Source organism: Rhinopithecus roxellana, chromosome 15 (genome assembly GCF_007565055.1).
Source record: "Rhinopithecus roxellana isolate Shanxi Qingling chromosome 15, ASM756505v1, whole genome shotgun sequence".
NCBI classification, from domain to species: Eukaryota; Metazoa; Chordata; class Mammalia; order Primates; family Cercopithecidae; genus Rhinopithecus; species Rhinopithecus roxellana.
In genome coordinates this window covers 85,047,587-85,067,872 of record NC_044563.1, presented here as the reverse complement: position 1 = coordinate 85,067,872, position 20,286 = coordinate 85,047,587, and the positions used below count along the sequence as shown (strand labels likewise).

At 36.8% G+C, this 20,286-nt stretch overlaps 1 pseudogene; it reads right to left on the bottom strand.

The window, feature by feature from the left end:
• Nucleotides 1-3,190: 3,190 nt before the first annotated feature.
• The window catches only part of LOC104663407, a 36,581-nt pseudogene continuing 19,485 nt past the window's right edge, over nt 3,191-20,286 (bottom strand).

Below are 20,286 nucleotides of genomic sequence, written 5' to 3'. Positions count from 1 at the left end.
TTCAAAGTCAGTCCTTTGTCCTGATCATATTTTACAAAGAATCAAATTTGTAGCTTTTTCATAAACCTATAAAATATAACCATGTAGAAACAAAGGAAGACTTTTACATTACATTGTGTCTCCTATCGCATTTGATTGCTTTACCAAGGACACATAAATACTTTAATAATAATGACAAAAAATAAACAGCAGAATAATAATGATATCGTTCTTATTTAGTTCTAGGTGAAAAATAAGACTGAGAATGAAATAAGGATTGAGGAGGACTATGCATATCTATAGAAGTGTCCTTTTCTTTCTCGAAGTGTCCTTTAAGTATTTTTAAAAGACTATTTTCTAAGGTTACCCGAATTGGCTGTTATTGTTTGTGGAATTAAATTATCTTAATAAATAAAGAAGACTGATGATTTTGGTATTCATAGCTGAAAAATTAAACAAATAAGTCAACGAAGTGGGCTCCAGGTGTGAGCCCCCTATTAATCACAAAGAAAGCCCACGGTGTACTGTAAGAATTCCATCACATGGACTGTTACATTAGACAATTATTACACACCATTTCATAGTCCCTTTGACAATATTTCTTATTCAGCCACTGCTGCTGTGACGATTTCCATGCAGATATAATCTGAGAATCCACCTCAGGTCATGCCTAGTACCTACAGCTGCTTGCCATGGGGCTTTCCTAACTCTGTTGGATGGAGCACTTCCAGCAACGAGCTCTGCACAGATGCATACACAACCTGGAAGTATGAAAGAGTTAACACCTGTCAAGCAGCTCCTGAGTCCCACATAAGCTAGTAGATAAAATTATTTCAGTACCTGGGAAAAAATTTCTGAAATATGTTGTTGTTGTTGTTGTTGTTGTTGTTGTTGTTGTTGTTGTTATTGTTGTTGAGACAGAGTCTCGCTCTACCATCCAGGCTGGAGTGCAGTGGCACGATCTTGGCTCACTGCAACCTCCGCCTCCTGGGTTAAGTGATTCTCGTGCCTCAGCCTCCTGAGTAGCTGGGAATACAGGTGTACACCATCACATTTCTGACTAATTTTTGTATTTTTAGTAGAGATAGGGTTTCGCCATGTTGGCCAGGCTGGTCTCGGCCTCCTGACCTCAAGCAATCTGTCTGCCTCGACCTCCCAAAGTGCTGAGATTATAGGCATGAGCCACCACACTAAGCCTCTGAAATGTGTTTTATACGGCTCTTCAGATGGTCATCCCAAGATTGGAAACCTGTCTTCACTAGCAGTGATCAGCTAGATGAGAAATCCCTGCATTGGCTTTTCCTCCTTCCCTAATTCACTCTGCTTGTTTTGCACTCCCCCCACGTGATCATATTTCCAAATAAGCAGCCAATATACAAACTTTTGCCTTAGGTTCTGCTTTCTGGGGAACCAGGCTTAGATTCTCCCATGCTGAAAAATCTGCCCTTATCCCTTCATTTCTGGTTAAAGGTGATACCTCCTTAATAATTTACTAGAAGTTATTTATTTATATAATGACTAATGTAATGTTTAAGGTTCTTGCCTAACCATGCCAAAGAATTGGTGTGGTGACTGACCATGGCGAGTGATAGATACACGGACCAAGAGAGAGAAAAAGTTGTAGGCTTTACTGAGCAGAGTGAAAGTACAAAGTTTCCACAGCGTGGAAGGGATCCTGAACGGGTAGCCAGAATTAAATTATACAATTGCCTTTTAAACTCTTTAAGGCAGGAAATACGTGTGGCGGGAAGATGTTTCCAGAGTGAGAAACAAAGGCAGTGAATTACTTTGTGACGTGTCTTAGATTTTGAGAAAAACTGGAACTGCAACTTAGGTTTTATCTACTTTATGACCTTGCAGCAGCGTAGCAAAGGAGGCAGGATCTCACAGGACTTTACAAAGTATGTTCACAAGGAATTGGAATTGGGAGTATAGGTAAGGTCTGCTGGTCACAGAAAAATGGGCAGTTAACATGCCTTTTAGTTTTGGGGGAGGGGGAAGGGAGAGAGGGAGAAAGGGAGAGAGGACACACGGAAGCGTACAGCAACATTTTCGCTGTTTATAGCTTTCTTAGGGAAGAAAACATATGCACGAATCCTGGTGTTAGGAATATTGTAAGCATGTATCTTCAATATTATTCATCCAAGACCGAAGTAAGTCCTGGTGCAGGAAATGAGTGAGTTTCACAGCTTTCTGAGCCCCTGCTCAACCCAGGAAGCCCAGATGGCCCCTCCTCTCACTGATATGTAATTATATATAATTACTCATATAATTATTTATAATATTTTTATCTGGAGCCTTGTGACCATTTCAAGACCCAAGTTGTCCAAATATGATGGAGACAGTGATAGAGAAGTGGACTGCGCATTAATTCAACATCCAAATACCTAACAGACACTTAGAAAGTGATTTAACCTTGACCAAGAGATCAGACACATGAACATTTTTCCAGCTTTTCCATAGCTGGGAACAATTCTGCAGACACTTTATTAGTCTACTCTGACATTGTTATAAAGAAATAGCTAAGACTGGGTAATTTATAAAGAAAAGAGATACAATTAGCTCATGATTATCCAAGTTATGCAGGAAAAATGGCAGCATCTGCTCAGATTCTGGGGAGGCCTGGGGAAACTTAAAATCCAGGCAAAAGGTGAAGGGGAAGCAGGCACTTCACATAGCCAGAGCAGGAGGAAGAGAGGCAGAGGCGAGGTGCCACACACTTTTAAACAACTAGGTCTCCTGAGCACTCAGTCACCACTGCAAGGACAGTACCATGGGGAAAATCCACCCCCATGATTCACTCCCACCAGTCTCCACCTCCAACACTGGGGATTCCATTTCAAAGTAAGATTTGGGCAGGGACACAGATTCAAACCATGTCAGACACAAAAAGAAAAATAGTAGGTTAATATTAGTGTCATCTGTCACATTTCCAGCAAGCCAAAAAGAGAAGAATCAAACTCATCCTGCAGTAAAAAGTCAAGATATATTGACTACTAACAAGATAGATTAACGAAACTTTTGCGGAAAGAAAAGAACTCAAGCAAGAAAGAGCAGACCAATCAGGCTGTTCTTCCTGTGTTTTCTCTGATTTTCTTCAGTTCCTCAGTTTCCCCAGAATTAGCTGTTGCTACCAGCTTTTGTGGCATAATTCTCTCAATATATACTGTGCTCAGGTGTAAATAAATCTTTTGCTCATAATTTCGGGGAAAAAAGTCTTCAAATTTTTATTTAAAATATCAAAAAATGGAAGAAAAAGGAAATATATGAGATCATAACATCATATAGCACTTGAACGCTCTGCTTTTGTCCCGCAATCCTATTTCAACAAAATGAAACAAATAAACAAACAAACAAACAAATTCACTGGAGAGATTTTAGCACAAAGGAAGTTGTATGCTGCCATATCATCAGGCTAATGATTCCCTCAGGCTGTTTTCAATTGTTAACCACAACATTTTGCTGACAACGTTTTTTTCTTTGTAGGTTTGTGGTGGCTTAGATATGTACTTAGTACTTATTTCAGACAAGCAGTACTCTGTTCTTCAGTCATTAATGCTCGTGCAAATTTTCCTTGATCTCTGGTCTTTCATTTATAGAAAAGGCACTTCTTATTAGTTCTCTCTTTTTTTTTTTTTTTTTTTTCCTCCTGAAGGTTGGACTGTTTGTTTCAAGCTCTGAGATATCCCACCTTTCTCAGCCCATGTTATTAATTTTTTTGTTTACTTCAAGCCTTAACTATTAGTATAACTAGAACACTTTGGAGAAGTTTCGTTTATTTTCCTGCCATTTTAAGAGTCTCATTTAAATAGTGGTCATGTGGCTTTTAAAGTAGGTGTCTTTTTCACTGAATTCTGCCTTTACATGTTAGCTATACGATATGATGAAAAACCCTAAACTATTTCAGGCTACAAACTTCACGTGTCTTAAAATATTTGCCACCATATTTCTAAATCAATGTCTAGAAGTGATAAACAATATCTCCTGAACTTAATGTCTTCACATATCTTGGCACACGATCTGAACTCTGCACACCACCCCAAGTGCTTGTTCATGATTTCTTCCTGGATTTCCAGAGAAATGGCCTGGCAGAATTCTGTAACCAAGATTTCCAATATAAAACTGACTTTTATAACTGTGACCCTTCACAGAACATTCTCAGAATTTTCTCTTTGCTAAAGATTCTTGTCATATGCTGGAATTAGTTGAGACAAGCAGAACAGTTGACTCTAGGAATTGTTACAAATACACAATTTGTTAGAATGCATATCCACCTTTTAAGAGTAAGAGTTTCCCATTTTCTCCTTTTCCTTTGAAATTTCTCTGGGAATTTCAGATTTTATTGTTTTCTGTACATATTCCCTAGGCTTAAAAGGAAGCAGTAAGTTCCGTTGCTCAAGTGTAAGGCTTCTGCAGTAAGGATAATGTAGTGACGAAACTCACTTTTGAACATTCATTGTCCTTTTTGACTCCCCTAAGCAATCTTTTCCATTTTACCTTCCCCTTGAACACAAAAATACACACACACACACACACACACACACACACACACACAACTTAGCCTTATCTTGGCAAAGTAAGTAGCATTCTACAACTCATTGATTTGATGTTGGGCAAATTATTGGGTGCTCATATGTTCTCTCCACATGGAAACATTCTACCTCATCTTACATGTGTTCAGCATGTGTTGTTCAAAGTGCTTTTATAGACATTATAACGTGTAATTTGTCCAACCCCTCTGTCAGGTACAGAAAGCAAATTTCATTATTTTCATTTCACAGTGAGGATAATTTCCTTGCTTCGGAATTACTGAGATCAAGAAGGTCTCCTGTCCCTCAGCTTCTCTGCCCAAGGCTAAACATCTTGGCAGCTAAATCTGCCAACATGACATATTTCTACCACTAGCTGATTCCCCGAGGAATTGCATCTACTTAACGTTCCTTCCTCATCCTCACAGCTGCTGGATTACCAGACAAGTTTCTGACCACGGACAGTGGTTGTGGATTCTCTTTTCCAGCAACCATATTTGGTCACTTTGTCCCGGAACTCCTTAGTGTTCACTCCATAAATTATAGGATTGAGCATTGGAGGTATAAGGAAGTAGAGGCTGCCAAGAATGATGTGGACATGGGGTGGAATGCCTCAGCCAAAGCGGTGAGTGAGAAAAGAAAAAAGTGAGGGAGTATAAGAAATAAGCATGACACAGATGTGTGTGGTGCAGGTGTTGACTGCTTTGTGGTGGGCTTCCTTAGAAGAGAGACACATTATAGCCTGGATGATTAGCACATATGATCAAGCAATAGCTGAGAGATCTAGCCCAGCAACCAACAAGGCCACCACCAGGCCATATATCCTGTTGACTGTAATATCTACACAAACCATCTTCACCACAGCCATGTGCTTACAGTAGGTGGTGGGGATGACATGATTGGCATGATAGGGCATTTGCTGAAGGAGGATGGGCATGGGGAAAATAAAGAGAATAGCTCTCACCAAACTCACTAAGCTAATGTGTCTAATGCGACTATTGGAAAGGATGGTGGCATAGTGCAAGGGCTTGCAGATGGCCACATAGTGGTCAAAGGCCATGGTCATCAGGATAGCTGACTGCATGGCAGAGATGGAGTGGATGAAGAACAGCTGAACCAGGCATCCTTCATAGCTGATCTCACTTTGGCCAAACCAGAAAATGCACAGCACCTTGGGAATGGTGGTAGTGGACATGCCCAGGTCTGTGAGGGCCAATAGGCAGAGGAGCAGGAACATGGGTTTGTGCACGGAGCGCTCTGTGGAGACAGTGAGGAGGATGGTGCAGTTCCCGAGCACCGTAATGAAATACATGGAGGAGAAGGGGATAGATATCCATCTATGTTTGTCCTCCACGCCAGGAATGCCTTGGAGAATGAAGAAAGAAGGGTGGCCCTGTGAGGCATTGCAAGCAGTCATGGTGGCACCCTGCTGAAGTACCTGTGGAGAACAATAAAGAGGCTACATGAGCTTCAATTTAAAAAAAGAGTCTCAACATGGAAAACAAAGATTGAAATGCTATACACAAAAATGATTCTGAAATCATGATGTTATGTATCATAGGGTATAGTTGTAATAGTACAGTAGCAATAATGAAGTATAACTGCATTAATATCCAACAGGATATATTTTATGATAAATGTTTTTATTAAGGACAAAATGATTCATGATTCATTAATAAAATGTCATATTAAATAAATTTTAATATATTAAGAAATAAACATGTATCAACTTCAAGAACAGAACTTGAAGTACGTACAGCAAAAATGCAAGGAATACAAAGAGAAGCTGACAAAATGCAATATACCCCTCTCGGAAACCAAAAGATGAAATGTTTTCAACAAAACAGATTTTTAAAAATTAAGATAATTTAAAAGCTTATAATAGAATTCTGCATCCAAAAATTAAGGAATACACATGAAGGAATACACATTTTCAGCAGATACAGGATATGAGGAAGTGGGAACCTTATTGATGAGAATGGTGCAATGATGAGGAAGAATGAAGTAGGCAACGGGTGTTGAACATAAAGCTCACCCTCATCTAGAACACTTACCTGAAAGGAAGGCGATGGGAGGATAGGCAGCTGGTTCCAGACACCTTCTGAGAATGTGTATGTGTGAGTGTGTACATGTGTATGAGTACATGTGTATGAAGGTATATCTTAAACACCCATATGACTCTTGGAGGGCACACTCATGGCCCTGCATCTCTCCACACTTCACTTCTGGGCACCCAGAATCCATGGTGTGATCCTTTAAATAACCTAAGTAAAGGCCCTCAGGGTGTCCAGCATTAGCTCTTTACTTACTTCTGCCAACCCCAATCTTCCACCTCCCAACACACAAGGCACAACTATTATTATGTGTAAAACTGACCCTGGAGGTTGCCTGAGCTCCCAAGAGATGAGGGTAATTAATCTTAGGAATTCAGGAAATGTTCCAGTCTTTGCCAATCTTGGAGGAGTTTGAAGAGAGAGAGGGTGAAGTTAAAACTGAATCAATGGATGGATGGATAAATAAGTAAACTGTGGAGTATATGTACAATGTGAATGTTATTCAAGCTTAAAAAAAGAGGATATCCTGCATTTGATGTAACATAAATGTACCCGGAGGAGGTGAAAATAAATCAAATAAGCTCGTCACAGAGAGACAAATGCCACATGATCTCACTTACATGTGAAATTTGGAAAAAGGGGGGTCAAACATGTAGAGAATAAAATGATTACCAGGGTTGGGGCCACAGAGAGGAACTAAAGATATTGGTCAAAAGATACAAAATAGCAACCATGCAGAATGAACAAATCAAAACACCTAATGTACAACATGGGCACTATAGCTAATAACAGTATATTGTATTCAGGATTTTTGTTGAATGAGTAGATTGTAGCTGCTTTTGCTACATGGGGAAAAAATGGGTAGCTATGAGAGATGATGAATATGTTAATTTGTTCCACTATAGTGGAACATATATATACTACTGATACAGATATGGTATAACATACCTCTAACTTACCTCTCCATCAGAAATTTTTAACCTCACCATTTGTATAATTACACCAATCTGGGATAATAGACCATATCCCCAAACCCTGTATTCTTATCACTAATATGTTGGGTGCATAGTACACATATAGTGTTAAATAAGTAACTACGTAATAAATAAGCAGATACATAAATTCAAGTAAAAATAATCAAAAAGTGTATCCTACTTCATGAGCTCTTTACTCATATTTCTTTTCTTTTATATATAAAAATCAAAAACATAACTAAGTGGCAAAAGCTATATCTGCTCCTTAAATGAGTGTATAAATTCAGAGAAAGTCCAAATGAATGTCAATAATTCATTTTGTTTGGAGCCTTCTTATATCACTTATGATATTTTCCTGTCTACCAATGCCAAATTTAGTTTACCTCTATTCTAACATATTTTGAACACACAAAAATTATAACTAATAATATAGCATACATCCAGGTATACATAATGTATATTAAGATACATGATATTACCAAAAAAAGCAGGAAAACCTTCTGTACGGGTGGCATATTTGGTTTCTTAGTCCTTTAGAAATGAATTGCATCATCATTGCCATAACATTTTGTACTTATTTTTACTTTTACTACATATATAAATCCTAAAATAATGCATAGTGATTTAGAGAATAATTTCTCTATTTAAATGACGTTATGTCATGTCATTTTTCTGCATGTTAAGTTTTGTTCAACATTATGTGAGATACATTCATGTTGATGCATGTAGTTCTGGGTAAGTACTTGTTGCTTCTATACAGTGTATTTATTACTACTATATGCGAGATATCGTATTTTATTGAGTTAAGGCACTATGTTTAATTCATTCATTTATTTAAATGAAGATACCATATTTAGTTTATTAATTCCTTTTGAAGAATTTTTAGGTTATTTACAATTAATTGTAACGTTATTAAATTCTTCCTTACTTCTGAGGCATGTCTCTAGAGCATATATTTAGGGGTGAAATTCCTGGGCTGAAGATCATGCATATGTCTAACTTTCCTAAATATTAATAATTCAATCTCAAAAGTAGTTGATTCAAATTTGCAATACATATTAAATACATATTTAATATTTATTTTCATTTATTTAATAGATCTTTAGCAAATATATTTCAATTGCTTTCCTGTTTTGACATAGGTTCCATGTACATTTTGTTTCTGTTCATTGTAAGTATCTTATATATTTTGTCACTATAATCAGTTATAACTTTTAAAATCTATATATCCAATGGCTACTTTATATAACAGTATAATTAATTGTGTTTTTTGATGATTTACCTCAAATTCAGCAAATTTCTTAAAAGATAATTAGTTACAAAAATCTATCTTTAGAGTGGCATGGGTTTTCCCTGTAGAAAATTCATATCATTCGTTAGCAATGAAACTTTCTTTTTCCTTTGTGACTCTTAAAATCCCAGTCCTTTTTAATGTGTTACTACGTCATTTTAAACTTTCAATACCTTCTTGAATAGCAGTGGTAGGAGAAGGTATACAATGTCTGTCCATGTCTTAAAGAAAATTCTTTCCCTCTTTACAACAAAATAAATTGAAACAATGTAAATGACAAAACAAAACATTTTAGAATTGTTATTATGTACTGAAAAATTAAGTTTCCCAAAGAAACATTTGACCCTTGCCTTCTGCTACTGGGAGGTGATCTCCAAGCCCCCTGGCCTGTCGTGCTGCCTGATGAAAACGACTTCGCTTTTGCCTGGGGCTTTGACCACCAGACAGTCTAGCAATATGACATGGTCTTTTGGGCCCTGTCATATTAGTTCCAACCTGAAAAGGAACTGTAGACTATAAATGTTAGCCCAACCTTCTGCAGGGACCAGAGATTAAAAGTCAGTCATGTTAGCTGTATGGGATCGAGCCTCTGTAAAGTCTCTGGACACCAAAGGCTCAAGTGAGAATTTCTGGTTACCAATATTGTGTGCATATAGCAACACCTCATGACCAAGAGGAACAGATGGCACTTGATATGGTTTGGTCATGTCCTTACCCAAATCTTATCTTGAATTGTAGCTCCCACAATTCCCATGTGTTGTGAGAGGAACCTGGTAGGGGGTAATCAGATCATGGGGGTGGGCTTTTCCCATGCTATTCTTGTGATGGTGACTAAGTCTCATGAGATCTGATGGTTTTTTGAAGGGGAGTTTCCCTGCACAACTTCTGTTGTCTGCTGCCATGTGAGACATGCCTTTTACCTTCCACCATGATTGTGAGGCCTCCCTAGACACATGGAGCTGTGACTGCATTAAACCTCTTTTTCTTTATAAATTACCCAGTCTTGGGTATGTCTTTATCAACAGTGTGAAAACAAACTAATACAGCACTCATCTATGACTCCACAGGGAAAGGATGACTGGAAGCTCCACATCTGAACTCCTTCTGGATTCTGCTCTATGCTTCTCTTTTCTTTGACAAATTTAATTTGAAACTTTTTACTGTAATACTGCAATTACATCACTTTCCTGATTTGTGAAATTGTTCTAGCAAGCTATTGAATCTGAAGATGGCCATGATGGCCCCAAAATTTGTAGTCAGTTGTTCTGAAGTAATGGTGGTGCAGGAAGCCCCCAAATTTGTAGGTGGTATGTGAAGTAAAGGTACTCTTGTGAGGGATGTTGTTTCCTCAGAACTTGCCATTTGGTTAACTCCAGGTAACTATAATCACTGAATTGAAAAATATTTTCTTTGTTTCACTACATAATTATTAGTCATAAGGAAAACTGTGCTAAACATTGGTTTAATTATTTATTGTTGCATAATAAACCATTCCAAAGCTTAGCAGCATAAAACAATGTTTATTTTGCTCACAAATTGAAATTTAGTCAGAACCCAGCAGTCTAAAATTGCTGAGATTTTTTTTTCCTAAGTTGCTGACTAGGACAGCTTCAAGGTTGGATCTATTTGGCATCAGCCAGGGCAGTTCAAAGGCTGTGGGCTTGAGTCATCCGAAGGTTAATTCATTAGAGTCTAGTGCCTGGGCTGGAAAGATTCAAATAGCTAAAGCCTGGTGTACCTGGGAATCCTCATTCATCTCTCTCCCTCTGAGTATAACATTATGGCAGCTTTAGGGAAGCTAGATGTTTTACATGTGAATTAAAGGCTACTGAGAAAGAAGAATAAGGAAAAGGAGAAGAAGGAGGAAAAAGGAGGAAGAGGAGGAGGAGGAGGAAGGAAGGAAGAGGAGGGAGGAGGGACGAGGGAGAGGAGGAGGGAGGGTGAGGGGGGAAGAGGAGGAAAAAAGCAGCAGCAGCAGCGGAGGAGAAGGGAGGGAGAGCAGGAGGAGGCAGAAGGAAGAGAAGAAGGAAGAAGAGGCAAAGGAGGAAGAGGCAGGTGAAAGAGGCAGAGGAGGAGGAGTGAGGGGAAAGAAAGGAAGAGGGAAAAAAGGGAGAGGGAAGGAGAGGAGAAAAAACAGACAGTATTTTCTTCTGTTACCTGGCTTCAGAATCACTTAGTGTCACTTCCACCACATTTTATTTACTAGAATTTAATCACTAAGGCCAGCCCATATTTAAGGCACGAGGACATAGCCTGAACCTCTCAGTGGAGTGACAAGATAAAGTTGTAAGAGGATCATGAGGGACAAGACATATTTATGTAATCATCTTTTTATTATCTCCCACAGATATCATTTACTTTTTAAAATCTTCTAAAGCAAATTGGATACATAGTACTGAATATCTAGATAAAGATATATAGTCATTCCAATACTCCTAAACTAGAATCACCTGTTTCCCTGACCTTCCCAAAAGTAATTCAACACAAGCACAATTAAAATTCAAATAAGAATTCTGTAAAAATTCTTTCTCAGCTTTTTTTTGTTGTTATTGTTTTTTCATTTTACATAATATTTGCACATATTTATGGGGTACATGTGACACTTTTTAAAATGTATGCAATGTATAATGATCAATTCACAGTGGTTAAGATATCAAACACCGGCCGGGCGCGGTGGCTCAAGCCTGTAATCCCAGCACTTTGGGAGGCCGAGACGGGTGGATCACGAGGTCAGGAGATCGAGACCATCCTGGCTAACACGGTGAAACCCTGTCTCTACTAAAAAATACAAAAAACTAGCCGGGCGAGGTGGTGGGCGCCTGTAGTCCCAGCTGCTCTGGAGGCTGAGGCAGGAGAATGGCGTAAACCCGGGAGGCGGAGCTTGCAGTGAGCTGAGATCCGGCCACTGCACTCCAGCCTGGGGACAGAGCGAGACTCCGTCTCAAAAAAAAAAAAAAAAAAAAAAAAAAGATATCAAACACCTTGTATATTTATCATTTCTGCATGTTGAGAACATTTTAAGTTACCTCTTCTAGCTGTTTTGAAATATACAATACATTGTTCTTAAATATAATCATCTTATTCTGCTATCAAATGTGAGATTTTATTCTTTCTATCTAAATGTTTGTTTGTAACATTAACCAACCTCTGTCATTCCCCTGACCCCACACACACCGTTCCCAACCTCTGGTAACTATTCTTCTACTCCCGACCTCTAATAACTCCCACATATACTTTTAGCTCCCACATGTAAGTGAGAAGATGCAATAATTGTTTTTCTGACTGGCTTTATTTCACTTAACACAGTGTTCCATTCTTGTCACTGCAAATGACATGATTTCACTCATTTTTATGGCTGAATAGTATTCCATTTTGTGCACATACCACCATACTACACTTGCTTTGTTCATTCATCTGTTGATACACTTAGGTTGATGCCATGTCTTTGCTATTATAAATAATGTTGCAATAAACATGTGGTGCAGGTATCCCTTTGATACACTAATTATTTTTTCCTTTGGATTAATACCCAGTAGTGGGATTTCTGGATTGTACAGTATTTCTATTATAAGTTTTTAAAGAAATGTTCATACTGTTTTTCATAATGGCTAAATTTACATTCTCATCAACAGTATATAAGAGCTCCCTTTTCTCCACATCTTTAGCAGCAACTGTTATTGTTTTGTCTTTCTGATAACAGTCTTCTAACTGGGCTAAGATGATAGCTCATTGTGGTTTTCAGTTGCATTTTCTGAATGACTGGTGATATTGAACTTTTTTATGTACTTATTGGCCATTTGTATTTCTGTTTTTGACAGATGTCTATTCAGGTTATTTGCCCACTTCTTATTTATACTTTATTTTTTAAAATAATTTCAACTCTTAGTTTAGATACAGGGAGTTTATGAGCAGGTTTCTTACATGGGTATATTTCATGTTGTTGAAGTTTGGAATATGGATACCATCATCCAGGTAGTAAACATAGTACACAGTAGGTAATTTTATTATTATACTTTAAGTTCTAGGGTACATGTGCACAACGTGCAGGTTTATTACGTATGTATACATGTGCCATGTTGGTTTGCTGCACCCATTGACTCATCATTCACATTAGTTATTTCTCCTAATGTTATCCCTCCCTCAGCCACCCACCCCCTGACAGGCCCTAATGTGTGATATTCCCTGCCCTGTGTCCATGTGTTATCATTGTTCAACTCTCACTTATGAGTGAGAACATGTGGTGTTTGGTTTTCTGACCTTGTGATAGTTTTCTGAGAATGATGGTTCCCAGCTTCATCCATGTCCCTGCAAAGGACATGAACTCATCCTTTTTTATGGCTGCATAGTATTCCCTGGGGTATATGTGCCATATTTTCTTAATTCAGTCTATTATTGATGGACATTTGGGTTGGTTTCAAATCTTTGCTATTGTGAATAGTGCCGCAATAAACATACGTGTGCATGTGTCTTTGTAGCAGCATGATTTATAATTCTTTGAGTGTATACCCAGTAATGGGATCGCTGGGTCAAATGGTATTTCTAGTTCTAGATCCTTGAGGAATCGCCACACTGTCTTCCACAATGGTTGAACTAATTTACACTCCTGCCAACAGTGCAAAAGCGTTCCTATTTTTTCAAATCCTCTCCAGCATCTGTTGTTTCCTGATTTTTTAATGGTCACCATTCTAACTGCTGTGAGATGGTATCTCATTGTGGTTTTGATTTGCATTTCTCTAATGACCAGTGATGATGAGCATTTTTTCATATGTCTGTGGACTGCACGAATGTCTTCTTTTGAGAAGTGTCTGTTCACATCCTTTGCCCACTTTTTGATGGGATTGTTTTTTTCTTGTAAATTTGTTTGAGTTCTTTGTAGGTTCTGGATATTAGCCCTTTGTCAGATGGGCAGATTGCAAAAATTTTCTCCCATTCTGTAGGTTGCCTGTTCACTCTGATGATAGTTTCTTTTAATGTGCAGAAGCTTTTCAGTTTAATTAGATCCCATTTGTCTATTTTGGCTTTTGTTGCCATTGCTTTTGGCATTTTAGTCATGAAGTCTTTGCCTATGCCTATGTCCTGAATGGTATTGCCTAGGTTTTCTTCTAGGGTTTTTATGGTTATAGGTCTTACATTTAAGTCTTTAATCCATCTTGAGTTAATTTTTGTACAAGGTGTAAGGAAGGGATCCAGTTTCAGTTTTCTACATATGGCTAACCAGTGTTCCCAGTACCATTTATTAAATAGGGAATCCTTTCCCCTTTGCCTGTTTCTGTCAGGATTGTCAAAGATCAGATGCTTGTAGACGTTATTCTGAGGTAGTGTGGTGCTATTTCTGAGGCCTCTGTTCTGTTCCATTGGTCTATATATCTATTTTGGTACCAGTACCATGCTGTTTTGGTTACTGTAGCTTTACAGTATAGTTTGAAGTCAGGTAGTGTGATGCCTCCAGCTTTGTTCTTTTTGGTTAAAATTGTCTTGGCTATACAGACTCTTTTTTGGTTCCATATGAACTTTAAAATAGTTTTTTCCAATTCTGTGAAGAAAGTCATTGGTAGCTTGATGGGGAAAGCATTGAATCTATAAATTACCTTGGGCAGTATGGCAATTTTCATGATATTGATTCTTCCTATCCATGAGCATGGAACGTTCTTCCCTTTGTATCTTCTTTTATTTCATTGAGCAGTGGTTTGTAGTTCTCCTTGATGAGGTTCTTCGCATCCCTTGTATGTTGTATTCCTAGGCATATTATTCTCTTAGTAGCAAGTGTGAATGGAAGTTCACTCATGATTTGCACATTGATTTTGTATCATGATAATTTGCTGAAATTGCTTATCAACTTAGGGAGATTTTGGGCTGAGATGATGGGGTTTTCTAAATGTACAATCATGTCATCTGCAAGCACAGACAATTTGACTTCCCCTTTTCCTGATTGAATACCTTTTCTTTCTTTCTCCTGCCTGATTGCCCTGACCAGAACTTCCAACACTATGTTGAATAGGAGTGGTGAGAGAGGGCATCCCTGTCTTGTGCCAGTTTTCAAAGGGAATGCTTCCAGTTTTTGCCCATTCAGTATAATATTGACTGTAGGTTTGTCATAAATAGCTCTTATTATTTTGAGATATGATCCATCAATACCGAATTTATTGAGAGTTTTTAGCATGAAGGGCTGTTGAATTTTGTCAAAGGCCTTTTCTGCAGCAAGATGCAGATTTTCTACATGAGTTAAAGAGGTCTTAACATTGTTTCATAAACATAGTGGTTTATGAATTTTGTTTTTAAAAGTTTGGTCAATATTTCTGTTGACTAGATAAATTGGGGATACATTAAATTATTAATTTTTTAAAAACCTCAACTCTACATTTTCTCTTTGATTTTACCAAGCCATGATGATGTTAACACAATATACTAGTTTATACAAAACTGAGTTAAGTTCTCATAATTTAAACTTTCTAAATGTCCTATATTTTTTAATATATCAACATTTTATTTTAAAGATTATAAAAATATAAAGTGATGTTTAATTCCATAAAATTCTAATAATTGGTATCTTTTTAAAGGATCTTACTTGCCAAAGTCTTACACTATTTCAAATGATAGGGGCTTCATGTAACAAATTAAATAATAATTTACATATTTTAGTTATCATTAAAACCTTACATAAATACCAAATTGAGTTAAAAATGATATTTAAATACCTCCATATTTTTAATTTTTATTTTATATTTAATTGATGTACAATGACTGTACATATTTATGCAGTAGAAAATGACATTTCAATGCATGTATACAACGTATATTAATCAAATTAAGGTAATTATTATATCCATCACCTCAATCATTTATTATGTCTTTGCGTTGAGAACATCCAAAAATCTCTCTTCTAGCTATTTGAAAATATACAATAAATTAGAGTTAACTATAGTCACCCTACAGTGCTATAGAACAATAGAATGTATTTCTTCTATCAAATTGTAAGTTTGTATCTGTTAACCAACATATTCCTATCTTGTGCTCCACTGATTATTCATAGCCCCTTATAGTCATCTTTCTACTCTGCTTGAAAGCAACCTTTTTAGCTGCAAAATATGAATGAAAACATGTGATTTTTATCTTTCTGTGCCTGGTTTATCTCACTTAAGATAATGTCCTCCAACCTCATCTGTGTTGCCATGAATGACAGAATTTCATTTACTTTTATGGCTAAACAGTATTTCATTTTGTCTATATACCATCTTTTCTTTATCCATTCATCTGTTGATAGACACTTAGGTTGATTCCATATTTTAGCTATTGTGAATAATTCTGCAAAAAACATGGGAGTTCAGATGTATTAATATTTTTGACATTACTGATTTTTTTCTTTTCAATACTCAGCACTACAATTGCTAGGTCATATCTGGTAGTTCTAGTTTTTAGTTTTTTGAGAAAATGCCTTACTGTTTTCCATAATGCCTCTACTTATTTACATTCCCACTAATGGCGTGTAAGAGTTCTCTTTCCTCTGAAATAGGAATGCTTTTATACTGTTGGGAGTGTAAATTAGGTCAACCATTGTGGAAGACAGTGTGGCAATTCTTCAAGGATCTAGAAACAGAAATACCATTTGACCCAGCAATCCCGTTACTGGGTATATACCCAAAGGATTATAAATCATTCTACTGTAAAGACACATGCATGTGTATGTTTATTGTAGCACTACTTACAATAGCAAAGACTTGGAACCAACCCAAATGCCCAGCAATGATAGACTGGATAAAGAAAATCTGGCACATATACACCATGGAATACTATGCAGCCATTAAAAAGGATGAGTTCATGTCCTTTGCAGGGACATGGATGAAGCTGGAAACCATCATTCTCAGCAAACTAACACAGGAACAGAAAACCAAACACCACATGTTCTCACTCAGAAGTGGGAGTTGAACAATGAGATGGACATGGACACAGGGAGGGGAACATCACACACCAGGGCCTGCCGGGGGGTGGGAGTCAAGGGGAGGGAGAGCATTAGGGCAAATAACATAATCCATGTGGGGCTTAAAACCTAGACGATGGGTTGATAGGTGCAGCAAACCACCATGGCACATTTATACGTACGTAACAAACCTGCACATTCTGCACATGTATTCCAGAACTTAAAGTAAAATTAAAAAAAAAAAATTAAAGAGTTCTCTTTCCTCCAAATCCTTGCCTGCATTTGTTACTTTTTGCCTTTTTGATGGTAGTCATTCTAACTGGAATGAGATTATCTCTCTTTGTGGTTTTGACTTGCATTTCCCTGATGATTAGCGATGTTGAACATTTTTTTTCACATACTTGGCTATTTGTATGTCTTCTTTAAAAAAAAAAAAAAGTCTGCTCAGATCCTTTGCTTATTTTTAATCAAATTATTTGTTTTTTGCTGTTGAGTTCCCTGTACTTTCTTAATATTAATCTCTCGTAGGATCGATAGTTTGCAAATACCTTCTCCCATTCTACAAGTTGTCTCTTCATTCTGTCAGTTCCTTTGTTGTGCAGAAGCTCTTTCACTTGATATAATCTCATTTGCCTATTTTTGTTTTCATTACCTGTGCTTTAAAGTCTTTCCCATAAAATCTTCACCCATTCCAATGTCATGAAGCTTTTTCCTTATATTTTGTTCTAGTATTTTTATAGATTTAAGTGTTACATTTGAGTCTTTAATTCATTTTGAGTTGATTTTAATATATGATGACAGATAGGGTCTAGTTTCTTTCTTCAGCATATGAATATCCAGTTTACCCAGCACCATTCATTGAAGAGAATTTCCTTTTCCCAACGTGTATTCTTGGTGCCTTAGTTGAAAATCACTTGGCTGTAAGTTTGGGAATTTATTATTGGGTTCTCTATGCAGTTCCATTGGTCCATGTGTCTGTTTTAATACAATTGCCATGATATTTTGGTTAATCTAGACTTATATTGTATTTTGAAGTCAGGCAGTATGATACTTCTAGCTTCTTTCACCCTCTTAGGATTGCTTTGATTATTCACGGCCTTTTGTTCCATACAAATTTTAGGATTGTTTTTTCTATTCATGGGAGGAATGCTTTTGGTATTTGACAGTGATTGCATTGAGTCTGTCAATTACATTGGACAGTATAACTATGCTATACTACTTACTATAGTAATTTTTTCAATCCATGAACATGAGATACCTTTCCCGTTTTTCCCATTTTATTTTATCAATGTGTTGCAGTTTTCATTGTAGAAGTTTTCACCTGCTTGGTTAAATTTAATCCTAGTTATTTTATTATTTTTTCAGTTTTTATCTCTTCTCTTTATTATTGTATGTTTCATCTTTGATAATATATGAAATTATAACTGCACAATACAAGCTAAACAGTAAAATTAACATAATAATCTAAAATTCTGAGCAGAACAAACAACTGAATCATTTAGCTAATGGTTTCAATTCTCCACTTTTTTAAATGAAACTAAAACTGAAGAGAACTTTCCACATATTCTGTAATACAATGTCTATCTTGCTTCCTTTCCCAATCTCTTTCATCTCTCAAATCAAACCTCTTCTGTTTGCCCTTTTAGAACTCACAAGTGTAGTTAGCCAAATTCCAAATATCTCAAAGCATTTTCTCTGCTCTTTCTCTCTTCCTTTTTCTTTAAGAAAAAAAAAACTTTTTAACTTTTATTTTACGTGCAGGGATACACATGCTGGTTTCTTACACAGGTAAATGGCATGTCACAGGGATTTGGTGTGCTGATTATGTTGTCACCCAGGTAATAAGCATAGTACCTGATGGGTAGCTTTTTTATCCTCTCCCTCCTCCCATCCTCCACCCTCAAGTAGGCCCCAGTATCTATATTGTTCCCTTATTTGTGTCCACATGTACTCAATGTTTAGCACCCACTTATAAATGAGAATATGCAGTATTTATTTTTCTGTTTCTGTGTTAGTTTGCTTGGGATTATGGCCTCCAGCTGCATCCATGTTGCTGCAAAGGGTATGATTTCATTTTTCATGAGTGTACAGTATTCCATGGTGTATGTTTAGCACATTTTCTTTATCCAGTCTACCATTGATGGCCATGTAGGCTGACTCCAGGACTTTGCTATTGTAAGAAGTGGTGTGAAGAACGTACATGTGCATGTGTCTTTAAGGTAGAATAATTTATATTTCTTTGGGTATGCACCTAGTAATGTGATTGCTGGGTCTAATGGTACTTCTTTTTCAAGTTTTTTGAGAAATTGCCACAGTGCTTTCCACAATAGCTGAACTAATTTACATTCCCACCAGCAGCATATGAGCATTTCTTTTTCTCCACAACCTCTCCAGCATCTGCATCTGACAAAGGTCTAATATCCAGAATCTATAAGAAACTTAAATTAACAAGTAAACCAAACAACCCCATTAAAAAGTAGGGCAAGAACCATGAACAGTCATTTTTCAAAAGAAGACATACATGTGGCCAGCAAGCATATAAAAATGCTCAATATTATTAATCATTAGAGAAATGCAAATCAAAATCACAATGAGATATTCTCTAACAGCAGTCAGAATGGGTATTATTAAAAGATCAAAAAAGTTGGGTTTTTTTTGTAGCTACTGTATATGAGATTGCTGTCTTGATTTTTTTTTTTTTAGTTTGTGCACTATTGGTTTATAAAAACATTACTGATTGTTTTATGTTGATTTTATATCCTGCAACTTTACTGAATTTGTCAGTTCTAGGAGTTTTTCAGTGGAGTCTTTAAGTTTTTCTATATGAGATCATACCATCTGCAAAGAGGGAAAATTTGATTTCCTCTTTTCCATTATGGATGCCCTTTGTTTTTTTTCTTGCCTGATTTCTCTGGTTAGAACTTTCAGCACTGTGTTGAATAGGAGAGGTGGAAGTGAGCATATTTGTCTTGTTACATTTCATGGAGGAAGAACTTTCAGCTTTTCCACATCGAGTATGGTGTTATCTGTAGGATTGTCATATATGGCCCTTACTACATAGAGGTACATTTCTGGTATACATATGTTGAGAGTTCTTATCATGGGAAGATATTAAATTTTATGAAATGCTTTTCTTTCTCTAATGAGATAATTCTATGTTTTTTATTCTATTGATGTGATAGATTATGTTTATTGATTTCTTGTGTTTATTGATATGTTGAACTATCTTTGCATCTCTGAAGTAAATACCACTTTATCATGTTGTTCAATCTATTTGATGTGCTGTTGTATTCAATTTTCTAGTACTTTATTGGGAGTTTTTCTATCTATGTTCATTAGGATTCTGGCCTGTTGGTTTTTGCTTGTTTATTTAGTTGTGTGCTAATCTGGTTTTGCTATCATGGTAATGCTGGTTTGGTAGAATGAGTTAGGAAGAAGTCTCTCCTTTTCAAATTATTGAAATTGTATGAGAAGAATTGGTGTTAGTCCTTCTTTAAACGTTTTGTGGAATTTAATAATGATGTCCTCTTGTCTCGGGCTTTCC